Source organism: Macaca mulatta, chromosome 4 (assembly GCF_049350105.2).
Source record: "Macaca mulatta isolate MMU2019108-1 chromosome 4, T2T-MMU8v2.0, whole genome shotgun sequence".
Classification (NCBI taxonomy): domain Eukaryota; kingdom Metazoa; phylum Chordata; class Mammalia; order Primates; family Cercopithecidae; genus Macaca; species Macaca mulatta.
Window position 1 is genome coordinate 147,164,752 of NC_133409.1, and position 17,170 is coordinate 147,181,921.

Genomic DNA, 17,170 nt, shown 5'->3' on the forward strand with positions numbered 1-17,170 from the left:
TCTTATATCCTGATCTTAGGGGGAAAGCTTTCAGTCATTCACCATTGAGTATACAGTTAGCTGTGGATTTTTCATAAATACCTTTTATCATGTTGAGGAAGTTGCCTTCTATCTAGTTTGCTTAATTTTTTTTTTAAATCATGAAACAGTATTGAGTTTTTTGTTTGATTTTTTTTTTTTTTAAACATAGGGTCTCTCTCTGTCACCCGGGCTGGAGTGCAGTGGGGTGATCACGGCTTACTGTAGCCTTGACCTCCTGGCCTCAAGTGATCCTCCTGCCACAGCCTTTTGAGTAGCTGGGACTACAGGCATGTGCCATAATGCCTGGTTAATTTTTGTATTTTTTGCAGAGATGAAGTCTCACTATGTGGCCCATGCTCGTCTCAAACTCCTGGGCCCAAAAGATCCTCCCATCTTGGCCTCCCAAAGTGTTGGGATTATAGGCATGAGGCACCACACTTGGCCTTGGATTTTGTCAAATGCTTTTTCTGCGTCGATTGAGATGATCATATGCTTTTCTTCCTTCAGTCTATTAATGATATGTTGTTTGATTTTCTTATATTGAAGCAATACTGCATTCGTGGGATAAGTCCCATTTGATCATGGTGTGTAATCCTTTTAATATGCTGTTGGATTCAGTTTGCTAGTGCTTTGTTGAGGATTTTTGTATCTGTATTCATAAGACATATTAGTCTGTAGTTTTCTTACGGTGTCTGTCTGGCTTTGGAATCAAAGTAATGCTGGCCTCTTCTATTTTTGCAGGGAGGAAGAGTTCGAGAAGGATTGGTGTTAATTCTTTTTTTTTTTTTTTTTTTTTTTTGAGACGGAGTCTCGCTGTGTCGCCCGGGCTGGAGTGCAGTGGCCGGATCTCAGCTCACTGCAAGCTCCACCTCTGGGGTTTACGCCATTCTCTTGCCTCAGCCTCCCAAGTAACTGGGATTACAGGCGCCCACCATCTCGCCCGGCTAGTTTTTTGTATTTTTTTTAGTAGAGACGGGGTTTCACCGTGTTCGCCAGGATGGTCTCGATCTCCTGACCTCGTGATCCACCCGTCTCGGCCTCCCAAAGTGCTGGGATTACAGGCTTGAGCCACTGCGCCCGGCCTGGTGTTAATTCTTTAAGTGAGTGGTAGAATTCACCAGTGAAGCCATGTAGTACTGGACTTTTCTTTGTTGGGAAGTTTTGATTACCAAACTCTTACTTGTTATAGACCTATTTAGATTCTCTTTTTCTTCCTGAATCCATTTTGGTAATTGATATGCCTAGGATTTTGTCCATTTTATCTAGGTTATCTAATTTTTTACATACGGATTGTTCATAGTATACTCTTACAATCCTTTTTGTTTTTGTAAAGTTGGTAATAATTTCCCCACTCTTATTTCTGATTTTTAATTTTATATATATATATATATTTTTTTTTTTTTTTTTTTTTCCTGAGACGGAGTCTCATTCTGTCACCCAGGCTGAAGTGCAGTGGCACGATCTTGGTTCACTGCAACCTCCGCCCCACCTCCTGGGTTCAAGCGATTCTCATGCTTCAGCTTCCCGAGTAGCTGGGATTACAGGTGCCTGCCACCACCCCCAACTAGTTTTTGTATTTTTAGTAGAGATGGGGTTTCACCATGTTGGCCAGGCTGGCCTTGAAGTCCTGGCTGCAAGTGATCTGCCTGACTTGGCCTCCCAAAGTGCTGGGATTACAGGCATGAGCCACCATGCCCAGCTGTCATTTTGTTTTTTTTTTGTTTTTTGTTTTTTAGATGGAGTTTCACTCTTGTTGCCCAGGCTGGAGTGCAGTGGCGCAATCTCAGTTCACTGCAACCTCTGCCTCTCAGATTCTCAGCTTCCTGAGTAGCTGGGACTACAGGGGCATGCCACCACACCTGGCTAATTTTTTTATTTTTAGTAGAGACAAGGTTGCACCATGTTGGTCAGGTTGGTCTTGAACTCCTGACCTCAGATGATCCACCCACCTCAGCTCCCAAAGTACTGCAATTAGAGGCATGAGCCACCGTGCCCAGGCTCCAGCCTGATAATTGAGTAAAAACTATCACTTCCTAGCAGGCCCAAGAACCTTAAGACTATAGGTAAAATCTAAAATCTGCCTTGATTTGGCTTCTTAGCCTCAAAAGGTTTCTAAATCTGAAATTCCTATGTGACCAATGTAGATATTTTATCAACATTGCATAGTTTTTAACGTACAAGTCTAGTATATATGTTGTTAGATTTACACGTATGGATTTCATTTTTTGAGTGATTGCAAATGGTGTTTATTTTTAAATATTAAGGTTTGTTGAAGTATAACGGATACACAAATAATGCCCATATTTAATGGATACATCTTGATGAGTTTGGACATATACCCATGATACCTTCACCACAAAGTACCAAACACATCCGCCACTTCCAAAAACTTCTGTGTGTTTTTTTGTTTTGCTTTGTTTTTTGCTAAGAGCATTTAAGTTTTAGCCTCTTAACATAAAGTTCACAATACCATATTATTAACTGTAGGTACTTTGTTATACAGCAGATCTCTAGAACTTACTAATTTTGCGTAACTGAAACTTTACATCTATTGGATAATTCCCCATTTTCTTCTCCCCTCAACACCTGGCAACCACCACCTTACTCTCTGCTTTTATGAATTTGACTATTTTAGATACCTCATATAAGTGTAATCATGTCATATTTATCCTTAATGGTTTTTTATTTTAAATCATATTTCCACATATTCATTTCTAGTATAGAAATACAGTTGCTTTTTGTATGTTTGTCATGTATCCTATGACCTTGCTTAACTAATTTATTCTTGTTTTTCTGTAGTTTTTGTTTTCTTTGGAATTTTCTATATAGATGGTCATATAAGCTGCAAATAGAGACCATTTTCGTTCTTTCTGATATGAATGTCTTTTATTTCTTTTTCTTGCCTTATTGCACTGGCTAGAACTTCCAGCACTTTGTTTAATAAGACTAGTGAGAGTAGACATCCTTTCCCTGTTCCCAGTCTTAGGAGGAAAAACATTGAGTCTTTCATCATTAAATATAATGTTAGCTGTAGGTTTTCTGTAGATGCTGTTTATCAAGTTGAGGAAGTTCCTGTCTGAATTATCGTATTGCTATTATAACAATATACTGGCCAGGTGCGGTGGCTCACGCCTATAATCCCAGCACTTTGGGAGGCCGAGGCGGGTGGATCATGAGGTCAGGAGATCGAGACCACAGTGAAACCCCGTCCCTACTAAAAATACAAAAAATTAGCTGGGCGCGGTGGTGGGTGCCTGTGGTCCCAGCTGCTCGGGAGGCTGAGGCAGGAGAATGGCATGAACCCGGGAGGCGGAGCTTGCAGTGAGCCAAGATTGTGCCACTGCACTCCAGCCTGGGCGACAGAGCTAGACTCTGTCTCAAAAAAAAAAAAAAAAAAATATATATATATATATATATATGTATATATGTATATATACACACATATACATATATATACACATACACCACTAATTTAGTGCTTTAAGATAATGCAAATTTATTTTATAGTTCTGGATGTGAGAAGTCTGAAATGTGTTTCATGGGCTAAAATTAACGTACGGAGTTGAATTCCTTCTTGGGGCTCTAGGGATGGACATAAATGTTTGCTTTGGCTTCTGTAACAAATCATCACAAGTTAGGTAGCTTAAAACAACAGTAATGGATTATTTCACAGTTCTGGAGGCGATAAATCAGCTTCATCAGGCTAAAATCAAGGTGTTGGCAGGACCGTATGTCCACTGGATGCTCTATGGAAGAATCTGTTTCTTGCCTCTTCCAGCTTCTGGTAGCTGCTGACATTCCTTGATATGTGGCCCCATTATGCCAATCTTTGCCTCCATGGTTACATGGAAATCATATGGTTCTTTTCTGTGTATACCAAATCTCCCTCTGCCTTTTATAAGAATACTTGCAATTGGATTTAGGGCACACTTTATTCCTTGGCTTGTAGCCCTTTCCTCCATGTTCAGAGCACATCACTACAACCTTTGCTGACATCATCACTTCTCCTCTCTTTTCGTAGCCCTTGTGACTACATCAGGCTCTTCCACATAATCCAGGGCAAACCCTCGATCTCAAGATCTTTGATTTAATCACATCTGCAAACTACCATTTCACATAAGGTAACATATTCACAGGTTCTGTTGATTAGGATGTGCATACATTTGGGGAGCTTTTGTTCATCCTCTATTTCCATTTTTCTGAGAGTTTTTATCAAATAGGTGTTGAATTTTGTCAAACATTTTTCTGCCTCAATTGATATATTTTTGTTCTTCTTTAGTTTATTAGACTAGATGTTGGATTACATTGATTGAGCTTCAAATATTGACCAGCCTTACAGCCCTGGAATAAACTACTTGGTCATGATGTATAATCCTACACACACACACACACACACACATGCACACATACAAATTCTATTTGCTAATATTTTGTTAAGGATTTTTTTGGTGCCTATATACTTGAGGGGTGTTGGTTTGTAATTTTCTTTTTTCTATTTCCTTTGTCTGGTTTTGGTATCAGGGTTATGTCAACTTCATAGAATAAATGAATCAGGAAGCATTCCCTTCTATTTTCCAAAACAGATTACATGGAATTGGTTTTAATTCTTTAAACATTTGATGGAATACTCTGGTGAAATTATCTCAACTTGGAGATTTGTAGTTTTTTAAATTATGGATTCAGGCCAGCATGGCGGCTCATGCCTGTAATCTCAGCACTTTGGGAGGCGAAGGCAGGAGGATCATTTGAGCCCAGGAGTTTGAGACTAGCCTGTGTAACATAGTGAGACCTGTTTCTACAAAAAATTTAAAAATTGGCTGGGTATGGTGGTGCATGCCTGTGGTCCTTGCTATCCAGGAGGCTGAGGTAGGAGGGTAGCTTGAGCCCAGGAGGTCGAGGCTGCAGTGCCTGGGCAACAAAGTGAGAACTTGTCTCAAAATATAAAATGAGATAAAAAAATAGAATTATAGATTCAACACTTGTAAGGCTTGAATGATTTATTTCACACTGAGTTGTGACAGTATGTTTTTTGAGGAATTGGTCTATTTGGTCTAAGTTGTCCCATTTATGTATGAAGAACTCTGCATAGTATTGTCTAATTATTCTTTTTTTTTTTTTTTTTGAGACAGAGTCTCGCTCTGTCACCCAGGCTGGAGTGCGGTGGCGCAATCTCGGCTCACTGCAAGCTCCACCTCCCAGGTTCACGCCATTCTCCTGCTCAGCCTCCTGAGTAGCTGGGATTACAGGCACCCGCCACTACACCTGGCTAATTTTTATTTGTATTTTTAGTAGAGAGGAGGTTTCATGGTGTTAGCCAGGATGGTCTCAATCTCCTGACCTTGTGATCTGCCTGCCTCAGCCTCCGAAAGTGCTGGGATTACAGGCGCGAGCCACCGCGCCTGGCCTCTAATTATTCTTTTTTTTTTTTTTTTGAGACGGAGTCTCGCTCTGTCGCCCAGGCTGGAGTGCAGTGGCCGGATCTCAGCTCACTGCAAGCTCCACCTCCCGGGTTCACGCCATTCTCCTGCCTCAGCCTCCCGAGTAGCTGGGACTACAGGCGCCTGCCACCTCGCCCGGCTAGTTTTTTGTATTTTTTAGTAGAGACGGGGTTTCACCGTGTTAGCCAGGATGGTCTCGATCTCCTGACCTCGTGATCCACCCGTCTCGGCCTCCCAAAGTGCTGGGATTACAGGCTTGAGCCACCGCGCCCGGCCTAATTATTCTTTTGATGTTTGCAGGGTCAATAGTGACAGCCCATTTGATTTTGATATTGGTCATCTATGTTTTCTCTCTTTTTTTGGGTCAGTTTGGCTATCTAATATCTAAATATCTAAATTTTATTGATATATAAAACCAGCTCTTGGTCGGGTGCGGTCGCTCATGCCTGTAATCCCAGCACTTTGGGAGGCAGAGGCAGGTGGATCACGAGGTCAGGAGTTCGAGACTAGCCTGACCAATGTGGTGAAAGCCTGTCTCTACTAAAAGTACCAAAAAAAAAAAAAAAAAAAAATTAGTCGGGCGTAGTGGCACGCACCTGTAATCCCAGTGACTCAGGAGGCTGAGGCAGGAGAATCGCTTCAACCTGGGAGGCGGAGGTTGCAGTGAGCCAAGATTGCACTACTGCACTCCAGCCTGGGTGACAGAGTAAGACTCTGTCTCAAAAAAAAATAAAAAACAACAAAAAAACAGCTCTTTGTTTCATTGTTGTCTTTTTTTTTTTTTTGAGATGGAGTCTTGCTCTGTCACCCCAGGCTGGAGTATAGTGGCACGATCTCAGCTCACTGCAACCTCTGCCTCCTGGGTTCAAGCAATTCTCCTGCCTCAGCCTTCCGAGTAGCTGGAATTACAGGTGTGCACCACCACATCTGGCTAATTTTTGTATCTTTAGTAGAGATGGGGTCTCACCATGTTGGCCAGGCTGGTCTCAAACTCCTGACCTCAAGTGATCCACCCACCTTGGCCTCCCGAAGTGCTGGGATTACAGGTGGCAGCCACCACGCCTAGCTCATTGATTTTTTTCAATTATTTTCTGTTTTCTATTTCATTGATTTATTATTTTATCTTTAGTTTTCCTTCCTTCTGCTTGTTTTGAGTTTATTTTTATTTACTCTTCTTTTTCAAGATTCTTGGGAGAGGAGCTTAGATTATTGATTTGAGGCTTTTTCTCTTTTCTAATGTTTGCATTTAGTGCTATAAATGTCCCTCTCAGTGCTGCTTTGCCTTGTCCTGCAAATTCTGAAATATTTTCATTCATTTTAATGTATATTTTTATTTCCCATGAGATTGGCTTTTTGACCCATGGATTATTTAAAAGTGTGTTGTTTATTTCCAAGTGTTTAGAGACTTTCCTATCTTAATTGCTACCGATTTCTACTTTGACCCGACTGTGGTCGAAGAACACACTGTATATTATTTTAATTATTATTAGTATTATTTTTTTGAGATGGAGTTTCACTCTGTTACCCAGGCTGGAGTACAGTGGCGCGATCTCGGCTCAGTGCAACCTCTGCCTCCCAGGTTCAAGCGATTCTCCTGCCTAAGGCTCCTGAGTAGCTGGGATTACAGGAGTGTGCCACTACACCCAGCTATTTTTTTGGTATTTTTAGTAGAGATAGAGTTTCACCATGTTGGCCAAGCTGCTGTCAAACTCCTGACCTCAAATGATCCACCCACCTTGGCCTCCCAAAGTTCTGGGATTACAGGCGTGAGCCACCACATCTGGCCAGTGTATGATTTTAATTCTTTTAAATTTGTTGAGGTTCGTTTTATGGCCCAGGATATGGCCTGTCTTAGTGTATGTTCCATGGGCACTTAAAATGACCATATGTTCTGCTGTTGTTGGCTAGAGTGTTCTATAAATGTCAATGAGATCCTGTTGGTTGGTGGTGGTGGTGAATTTTTCTGTCTCCTTGCTTATTTTCTGTCTAGTTCTATTGATTGCTGAGAGAGGTGTGTTGACATCTCCAACTATGTTTGTTGTATTAGTCTGCTTAGGCTGCTGTAACAAAATACCATGAACTGGGTGGTTTTGACAACAGAAATGGATTTCTCACAATTCTGGAGGCTGCTAACTAACTCTCTGATGAAGGTCTGGCAGGGTCAATTGCTGGCGAGGGTCGTTTTCATGGCTTGTAGATGGTTGCTTTCTTCTCTGTCAACACATGGCCTTTCTGTAATGCATATGCATGTGTGTGGGGCCTTCTATAAGGCCACCAGTCCTATGGGGTAAGGACCTTATCCTTATGACTTCATTTAACCTTAAGTGTAGGGGATCTGTCAGAGTGGTGGGAAAAACTAGGGAAAGGATGCAAACCTTCTCAAAGGTCAGAAGGTTCTGCAGAGCCCTGGGGGAGAATAGCTGAAGGCAGCTGTTACAGATAACCCTGAGGCAGAGGACAAGGAGTAGGTATAAGGGAGTAGGGGGAATTTATCTTAAATAGGCTTGTTTACTTATGTTGACCAGAAACTGACTTTTTTTTTTTTTTTTTTTTTTTTTTGAGACAGAGTCTCACTCTGTCACCCAGGCTGGAGTGCAGTGGCTGGATCTCAGCTCACTGCAAGCTCCGCCTCCCGGGTTTACGCCATTCTCCTGCCTCAGCCTCCCAAGTAGCTGGGACTACAGGCGCCCGCCACCTCGCCTGGCTAGTTTTTTTTGTATTTTTTAGTAGAGACGGGGTTTCACCATGTTAGCCAGGATGGTCTCGATTTCCTGACCTCGTGATCCGCCCGTCTTGGCCTCCCAAAGTGCTGGGATGGAACTGACCTTTTATCATCTGCAAGAATGACATTCCCTGAAAGGGGAACAATAAATGTTAATTACCTGCAGGTTGTGTTGGCTCCCAGTTTTTGGCATTGTGCATGCGCTGAATAAAAGCAAACAGCTCCAGGGCTGGGTGCGGTGGCTCACACCTGTAGTCCCAGCACTTTGGGAGGCTGAGGCAGGCGAATCATGAGGTCAGGAGATAGAGGCCATCCTGGCTAACACGGTGAAACCCCATCTCTACCAAAAATACAAAAAATTGGCCAGGTGTGGTGGCACGTGCCTGTAATCCCAGCTACTCGGAGGCTGAGGCGGAAGAAACACTTGAACCTGGGAGGTGGAGGTTACAGTGAGCCGAGATCACGTCATTGCATTCCAGCCCAGGAGACAAAGTGTGAGACTCTGTCAAAAAAAAAAAAAAAAAAAGCAAGCAAGCAAGCAGCTCCAGCTTCTTGGGGCTGCTCTGTAGCCACTAGAGCCAAGCAGTCACCTAGCTGCTCTTAAACTGCACACCTGTATCTGAGTACTCGTTTCATCCATCGGCCAGGGTCTGTGGGACAGACCTGGCAGGTGGTGCCCCATGTGAGGAACACTGTAATGGATCGTCACAGAACCCTCGAGAACGAAAGTGAAGTGACTGTGCAGTAAGTAATTGGTGTCCGCTCAGGATTTCCAAATTTGAGGGGATTTTCAAGCTAGGGTTTCATCATGGGACAACAGTTATCCACTCAACAGCAACAGTATATAAAAGTATTGAAACAGCTGCTTAAAGTGGAGCCTTGGTCTCGGAGGCCCAATTAAGGGACCTAATGCAAACTGTCATTCTCCCAGAAGAAGGCACACTAGACCTAGAGCTCTGGGAACAAGTGGGAAGAAAGTTTAAACGACATCATGGACAAGGGCAACGGGTCCCAGTAACACCTTTAATGTTATGGGCCTTAGGGCTGCTTTGGCTCCACTCTACACAGAAGAGCCTAAAAAGGAAAGGGAGGAAGAACCATCATCTACCTTACCACCTCCTCCTTCTCCTCCCTCAGCCCTGCTGTTACCGGGTAAAGGTGCCACAGAGGAGACAGATTTTCCCTGAGCCCCCTGCCCCAGTAAATTGGAAAAAAGATAAGGGATACACTACAGTTATGGGACCCTGTCTGAGGCCAGTGGCATTAGAAGGGGAGCTCTTGGCCTGCCTGGTGATGCAAGATCAACAAGGCAATCAGGTACGTGAACCCATTACTTTTAACACTTATAAAGAAATAAGAAAAAGCATTAGAGAAAACGGAGCTGCTAGCCCATTTATGAAAGGATTGATTGAGGCCATAGCAGATAACTTCCATATGACCCCATGGGACTGGTCAGTGCTAGCTCAAACAACTTTAGAGGCCAGTCAATACCTACACTGGAGGGCAGAATATGATGAGTTGTGTGAACAACAAACCAACCAGAATCAATTGGCTGCGCAAAACATAACGAGGCTGCTATGCTCCAGGGGCGGGGTCCCTATGTCAATGTGCAATAACAGTTTTGTCCCCCAAGCCTATGCACAAGTGTCCTTATGCGCCTGCGGGGCTTGGGACCGAATTCCTGAAGGCAGAGTTCAACAGGGATCTTTTGTAAATGTTCGACAAGGGCCTCAGGAGCCATTTGTTGAATTTATCAATTGGTTAACCCAGACAATTAAGAGACAAATTAGTCATGCCCAGGCTGCTGATATCTTATTGTTGCAATTGGCTTATGAAAATGCTAATATAGAACAGCTGCCTTCAGCTATTCTCCCCCACCAGGGTTCTGCAGAACCTTCTGACCTTTCAGAAGGTTTGCGTCCTTTCCTTTCCGTATAGTTTTTCCCGCCATTCTGACTGATCCCTCACACTTAATTACTTCCTAAAAGCCTCGTCTCCAAATATAGTCATATTGGAGGTTTGGGCTTCAACATATGAATTTGGGAGGGACACAGTTCAGTTCATGACATTTGTAGATTTGTCTACATTTCTCTTATTAGTTCAGTTTTTCCTTCACATGTTTTGCAGCTCTTTCATTTAGTGCACACACATTTACGATCGCTATGTCTTCTTGATTCATTAACCATTTTATCATTATGTAATGCTCTTTATCTCTTATAGTTTTCTGTGCTCTGAAGTGTACTTTATGATCTGTTAATATAGTCACTCTTGGCTGGGCATGGTGGCTCACACCTGTAATGCCAACACTTGGGGAGGCCAAGGCTGGAGGATTGCTTGAGCCTAGGAGTTTGAGGCTGCAGTGAGCTGTGATTGTGCCACTGCAATCTAGCCTGGGTGACAGAATGAGATCTTGTCTCCCAAAAAATAATGAAGTTCCTCTTGCTTTCCTTTGATTAGTGTTTGCATAATATATCTTTTTCTACCTTTTTACTTTCAACCTGCCTATATTGTTGTTATTTGAGGTGAATTTCTTACAGACATCATATAGTTGGTTCATGCTCTTTAATCTACTCTGTCAATCTCTTTATTTATTTTTGAGACACTGTCTCACTCTGTTGCCCAGACTAGAGTGCAGTGGTGCAACCTCAGCTCACTGGAACTTCTGCCTCCCAGGTTCAAGCGTTTCTCATGCCTCAGCCTCCCCAGTAGTTGGGATTACAGGCATGCACCACCATGCCCAGCTAATTTTTGTATATTTAGTAGAGACAGGGTTTCAACATGTTGGCCAGGCTGGCCTTGAACTCCTGACCTCAAGCGATCTGCCCACCTGAGCCTCCCAAAGTGCTAAGATTACAGGCATGGGCCTCTGCACCTGGCCTCAATATCTTTTAATTGGTGTTTTCTACCAGTTACTTTTAATATAATTATGATATATTGGGGCTTAAGTTTGCCATTTTATATATTTTCTAGTTATTCTGTTTTTTATTCTTTTGCCTGCCTCCCTGTGAGTTACTTGACCAATTTTTAAAAACCAATTTTGATTTACCTAGACTGTGTTTGAGTATATCTCTGCATAACTTTTTAGTGGCTGTCTTGGGTATTTGTTTACACATATAAAACTTGTCAAAGTCTACTGGTGTCACCATTTACCAGTTGAGTAAAGCACAGAAGCCGTACCTCCCTGTATATCCCTTTATATCACGTTACCCTCTCCACTTAAGATATAATTGTCTTAAATATTTCCTTTACATACATTTAGAGCAACATTAGACAGTGTTACAATTTTTGCTTCAACCATCAAGCATAATTTAGAAAACTCAAGAGAAGGAGAGTCTAGTGTATTTACCCATATTTTTGCTTGAATGTTCATTCATCCTTCCTCATGTTCCAAGGTTCCTTCTTTTATTATTTCCATTCCTTCTTTTTCACCACTGGGCATGGTGGCTCACACCTGTAATCCCAGCAGTTTGGGAGGCTGAGGTGGGTGGATCACTTGAGGTCAGGAGTTCGAGACCAGCCTGGCCAACATGGTGAAACCCTGTCTCTATTAACACAAAAATTAGTTGGGCGTGGTGGCGTATGCCGGTAGTTCCAGCTACTCAGGAGGCTGAGGCAGGAGAATCACTTGAACCCGTCAGGAGGCTGAGGCAGGAGAATCACTTGAACCCGGGAGGTAGAGGTTGCAGGGACCCGAGATCACACCACTGCACTCCAGCCTGCGCAACAGAGTGAAACTGTGTCTCTCTCTCGAAAACAAAAAAAACCAAAATCTTTTTCACCAATGTTTTAGCGTAGATCTGCTGCTGACAAAGTTCCTTAGTTTTCCTTCATCTGCGAATGTCTTGATTCCCCTTCCTTCCTAAGGAATATTTTTGCAGGGTATAGGCTTTTTTCTTTCAGCACCTGAAAAATATTGTGTTAATTTCTTCTGTTCGCCACAGTTTCTGAGGAGAAATCCACTGTCATTCAAATTGCTTTTCCCATATAGGTAAGGTGTCATTTTTCTCTAGCTGCTTCCATGAATTTTTTTTTTTTTGTCTTTCATTTTCAGAAATTTAATTATGAGGTATCTTGGTGTGAATTTCTTTGGGTTGTCAACCTACATAATAACAGAGAGAGGTGCTCTAAAAGAAAATTATATTCATTCGGGAATAGGGCATTACAGTGAGAATATGCATGTGATAGTAAACTATGTGCATATTAAAAGAAGAAAAAGATTTCTAAAGGAAATATGAGGATTACAAAATCCTTTTAAGATAATTATCCTAGCCAGGTGTGGCGGCTCATGCTTGTAATCCCTGCAGTTTGGGAGGCTGAGGCAAAAGGATCACTTGAGTCCAGGAGTTCTAGACCACCCTGGACAATGTGGTGAGACCCCATCTCTGCAAAAATAAAAATAAATTAGCGGGGTATGGTGGCATGTACCTGTACTCCTAGCTACTTGGGAGGCTGAGGTGGGAGGATTGCTTGAGCCCAGGAGTTTGAGGTTGCAGTGAGCTATGATCACACCATTGCACTTCAGACTGGAGACAGGGAGAGACCCTGTCTCAAAAGGAAAAAGAATAAAATAAAATAAAAAAAATTATCCTTGGCTACAAGGGTCAATAACAAGGGTGTGCCAATTCAAGGTTGGACAGTCAGTTGTTGAGCAGATGTCCTCGCAGAAGTATTTTTTTGTGTGAGGTTGTGATGGCTTTTGTGTAATGTGGTTTTTGCAGTCTTTTGTAATAGTTTTTTTATCAGGCATATATGTATGACCCTTCTCTTCATGGCCTACCTTGGCTCTATTTTTCAGAGGTTTTTTTTTTTTTTTTTTGAGATGGAGTCTAGCTCTGTTGCTCAGGCTGGAGTGCAGTGGCATGATCTTGGCTCCCTGCAAGCTCCGCCTCCTGGGTTCACGCCATTCTCCTGCCTCAGCCTCCCGAGTAGCTGGGACTACAGGCGCCTGCCACCACGCCCAGCTAATTTTTTGTATTTTTAGTAGAGATGGGGTTTCACCATGTTAGCCAGGATGGTCTCGATTTCCTGACCTCGTGATCCGCCCACCTCGGCCTCCCAAAGTGCTGGGATTACAGGCGTGAGCCACCACGCCTGGCCACCAGAGATTTTTTTTTTTTTTGAAAAACATAAGTAACTCCATTTTAATTCTGACAACTTTCACATTTCCCCCTTTTGATTAAATTCTTCCTCTAAAAGCATCAGTGATCGATCATTCTGTAGTTAGATTTTGATATCCCTCAGTGCCGAGATGAACCTGTCCCAGGTTGCTGATCTGGTCGTACATTAGAAGGAGTTTTGGCAAGTAGGAGTCAATGGCAAAACCTTTTCAGCCACATTTGAGCAACAAGGGAGGTTTGAGGGAGTGGCTCTCAGGTTAAGTCTACCTGGAGTCCATTATTAAGTTCAATTTGTCTGTTCTGTGGTCTTGCTATCATCTCAAAGTGCTGGACCAGCATTTCTGGTTAGAAGCATATTATGTTAGGAGTTGTACTTCTGCAAAAATTTGACAAGTAACATAACAGATACACAGTTTAAAAAGGGAAAATACAAAGTAAAATTCATAGTAATGACAATCTCAGTCTGCATAATGGTTTTGAGCAATGAACCCCAGCTTAAAAAGGCAACCAATTGTGTAAATCAAATGATCATTATCCTGTCAAGTGAAAATGGCAGGCAGTAAGTGGGTAAGAGTCTCATGATGCTGACTCTTATAGAAAAGCTGTCTATAGTGTGAGAACGTCAACTTCTCATCTCAGTTTGTAATTTGAATGTCTTTGTCTTTGGTTATGGCATCAGGTGGTTTGCTGAACTTTTTTTTGTGGCCTATAAATCTGGCATGACATTTGTTCCTTAAAATTAATCTAGTTTCAGCTCATAGGGCTTTAAGAATAGAGTGGTAGAGTAGCTGGAAGAATTTTTAATAATTAATATTTTTTTAAATTCCATGGAAGAAAGTTAGATTGGAAGAATCTAGAAGAATTTAGGTTTAGGATCTAGTCTAGCTTATAGGTAGACAATAAGAACTTGAAAACAATGCATAGAGCTAGAATCTAATAACAGGTATGTTATAGCATTCTTTTTCTTTTTCTTTTTGAGACAGAGCCTTGCTCTGTTGCCCAGGCTGGAGTGCAGTGGTGCGATCTTGGCTCACTGCAACCTCTGCCTCCAGTAGAAGTAATTCTTCTGCCTCAGCCTCCCGAGTAGCTGGGACTACATGCACCTGCCACCATGCCCGGCTAATTTTTTGTATTTTTTAGTAGAGACGGGGTTTCACCGTGTTAGCCAGGATGGTCTTGACCTCCTGACGTCGTGGTCCTCCCTCCTCGGCCTCCCAAAGTGCTGGGATTACAGGTGTGAGCCACCACACCCGGCCTTTTCTTTTTTGAGACAGGATCTTACTTTGTCACCCAGGCTGGAGTGCAGTGGTGCGATTATAGCTTACTGCAGCCTCGGCCTCCTGGGCTCAGGTGATCCTCCCACCTCTGCCTCCTGAATAGCTGGGACTACAGGCATGCGCCACCATACCCAGCTAATTTTTTGTATTTTTGTAGAGATGAGGTTTTGCCATGTTGCCCAGACTGGTCTTGAACTCCTAGGCACAAGCAATTCACCTGCTTCAGCCTCCCAAAGTGCTGAGATTACAAGCATGAGCCACAGTACCTGGCTATAGCATTTCTTTAGAAACTTAACTTTTTTCTTTCTGCATTGATCACATAGGAATTTCAGATTTAGAAACCTTTTGAGGCTAAGAAGCCAAATCAAGGCAGATTTTACATTTTACCTATAGTCTTAAGGTTCTTGGGCCTGCTAGAAAGTGACAGTTTTTACTCATTAACTATCAGGCTGGAGGCTGGGCACAGTGGCTCATGCCTGTAATCCCAGCACTTTGGGAGCCGAGGTGGCTGGATCACCTGAGGTCGAGACCAGCCTGACCAACATGGTGAAACCCTGTCTCCACTAAAAATGCAAAAATTAGCTGGGTGTGGTGGCACATGCCTGTAATCCCAGCTACTCAGGAGGCTGAGGCAGGAGAATCTCTTGAACCCGGGAGGCAGAGGTTGTAGTGAGCCGAGACTGCACCATTGCACTCCAGCCTGGACAATAAGAGTGAAACTCTGTCTCAAAAATGAAACTGTCAGGCTAGGAACCCTTGAAGGGCATTCTGTGTTCTGAAATACAATGTTCCAGTCAAAACCTTGGTAATATAACCAGTATTTTCAATTGCATTCTATTAAAAAAGAGCAGATTTTTATTGAACTTACGCACATAACCGTGTTGCCATAAAAAAAATAAGAATACTCCCAAGTAGTTTCTAAATTTTGGAAGAATCAAGTAGGGAAGAAAAGAAAATGCTTCCATGTTTCTTCACAAAAGCGTATTTTACCAAACTCTTATAAACTATAGATAGCTTAAGAGAAAAAAATTTCCTTAAACTTGAAAATAAAACATTTAAGGAAAGAACTAATGATATTTTACATAAAAGTAAAAAAAAAAAAGGCCGGGTGCAGTAGCTCACACCTGTAATCCCAGCACTTTGGGAGGCTGAGGCAGGTGGATCACCCAAGGTCAGGAGTTTGAGACCAGCCTGACCAACATGGTAAAACCCTGTCTCCACTAAAAATACAAAAATTAGCCAGGCGTGGTGGCACATGCCTGTAATCCCAGCTACTTGGGAGGCTGAGGCAGGAGAATCACTTGAACCTGGGAAATGGAGGTTGCAGTGAGCTCAGATCGCACCACTGCACTCCAGCCTGGGCGACAGAGCAGGATTCTTGGGGGAAAAAATAAAAAATAAAAGGTAACAAAAACATTACCTTCATCAGTGTTACTTAATCTTACGTAATTAATTTTTTTCTGCTTGATCTTGATTAGCAGTTTCGTGAATTCAAGACTCTTCATTAGAGTTCTGAAAAAATTTTATTCAGTCTTGATCTTATAGTTATTAGTAACCTAGACTTAAGAGTTTTGTTACAGTCTTTTCTGTGAATCTGATTGCAGGTATCTTTAGAAAAAATCAAAACGGTTGATGACAGAGACTTATCATGATTAAAAATTGAATGGAAATTCATTATAATCAGCAATTGACAAGGAAATTTGACTACGTTCTGGCTTATGACATAATAACCAGATTTATGACTGATATATTAGATTTCTAAGAGTTTTATACAGTTTTGGAACATTCTTATCAATAACTTATCCATTCATGTAACTGAAAGAAGATCTTGCCTCACTATTTGACAAGGTTTCCCAAACCATTTTCCAAATAATCCTGATTTTAGTAGCTCCACAGGATGAGAGAGACATTCTTCTACCTTCTCTGTGGCCCAGTGGGAAAATCCCAAAGTTAAATCTAGCTTAGAAAGACTTAACTTAGAATTTTGATATTGGGGAAGCCCATCAAAGATGCCAAAAGATAGAAAGCACTTGATCAAAACAGGCACAGTGGAATAATAGTCATGCATTTAACCACAGTGATAATCAAGCCTTTGAAGAAATAGAGAAAATTACATGGATGTAAAAACAATCCTTTCAAAGCTCTGTTTTCCTAAGTAATAAAAGCTAAAACCTACTAAAGACAGCATAGGAATTTATCTTGGTAAAACATAATATCTTTAGATTTTATTTGTTTTTATTATTATTATTTTTGAGACAGGGTCTCACTCTGTCACCTAAGCTGGAGTACGATGGCACAATTTTGGCTCACTGCAACCTCTGCCTCCTGGGCTTAAGTGATCCTCCCACCTTAGTTCCCTGAGTGGCTGGGACTACAGGTGTGCACCACCGTACCCAGGTAATTTTTGTAATTTTTTATACAGATGGGGTTCCGCCATGTCACCCGGGCTGGTTCAAACTTCTAAGCTGAAGTGATCCACTCACCTTGGCCTCCCAAAGTGCTGGGATTACAGACGAGAGCCACTGCACCTGGCCCAAGATTCTTTCTCATACAAAATTATTATTTTTAACTTTCCTTACCAAAATTACTTTTCAT

General features: G+C 42.1%; 1 long non-coding RNA gene across 1 annotated transcript in view; it reads left to right on the top strand.

The window, feature by feature from the left end:
• The first annotated feature begins 1,407 nt into the window (after positions 1-1,407).
• The window catches only part of LOC144340445 (uncharacterized), a 41,665-nt gene continuing 25,902 nt past the window's right edge, over positions 1,408-17,170 (top strand). Inside the window, exon 1 of the long non-coding RNA XR_013416553.1 lies at positions 1,408-1,685. This is a non-coding gene — a long non-coding RNA (uncharacterized LOC144340445). The remainder of the gene's footprint in view (positions 1,686-17,170) is intronic.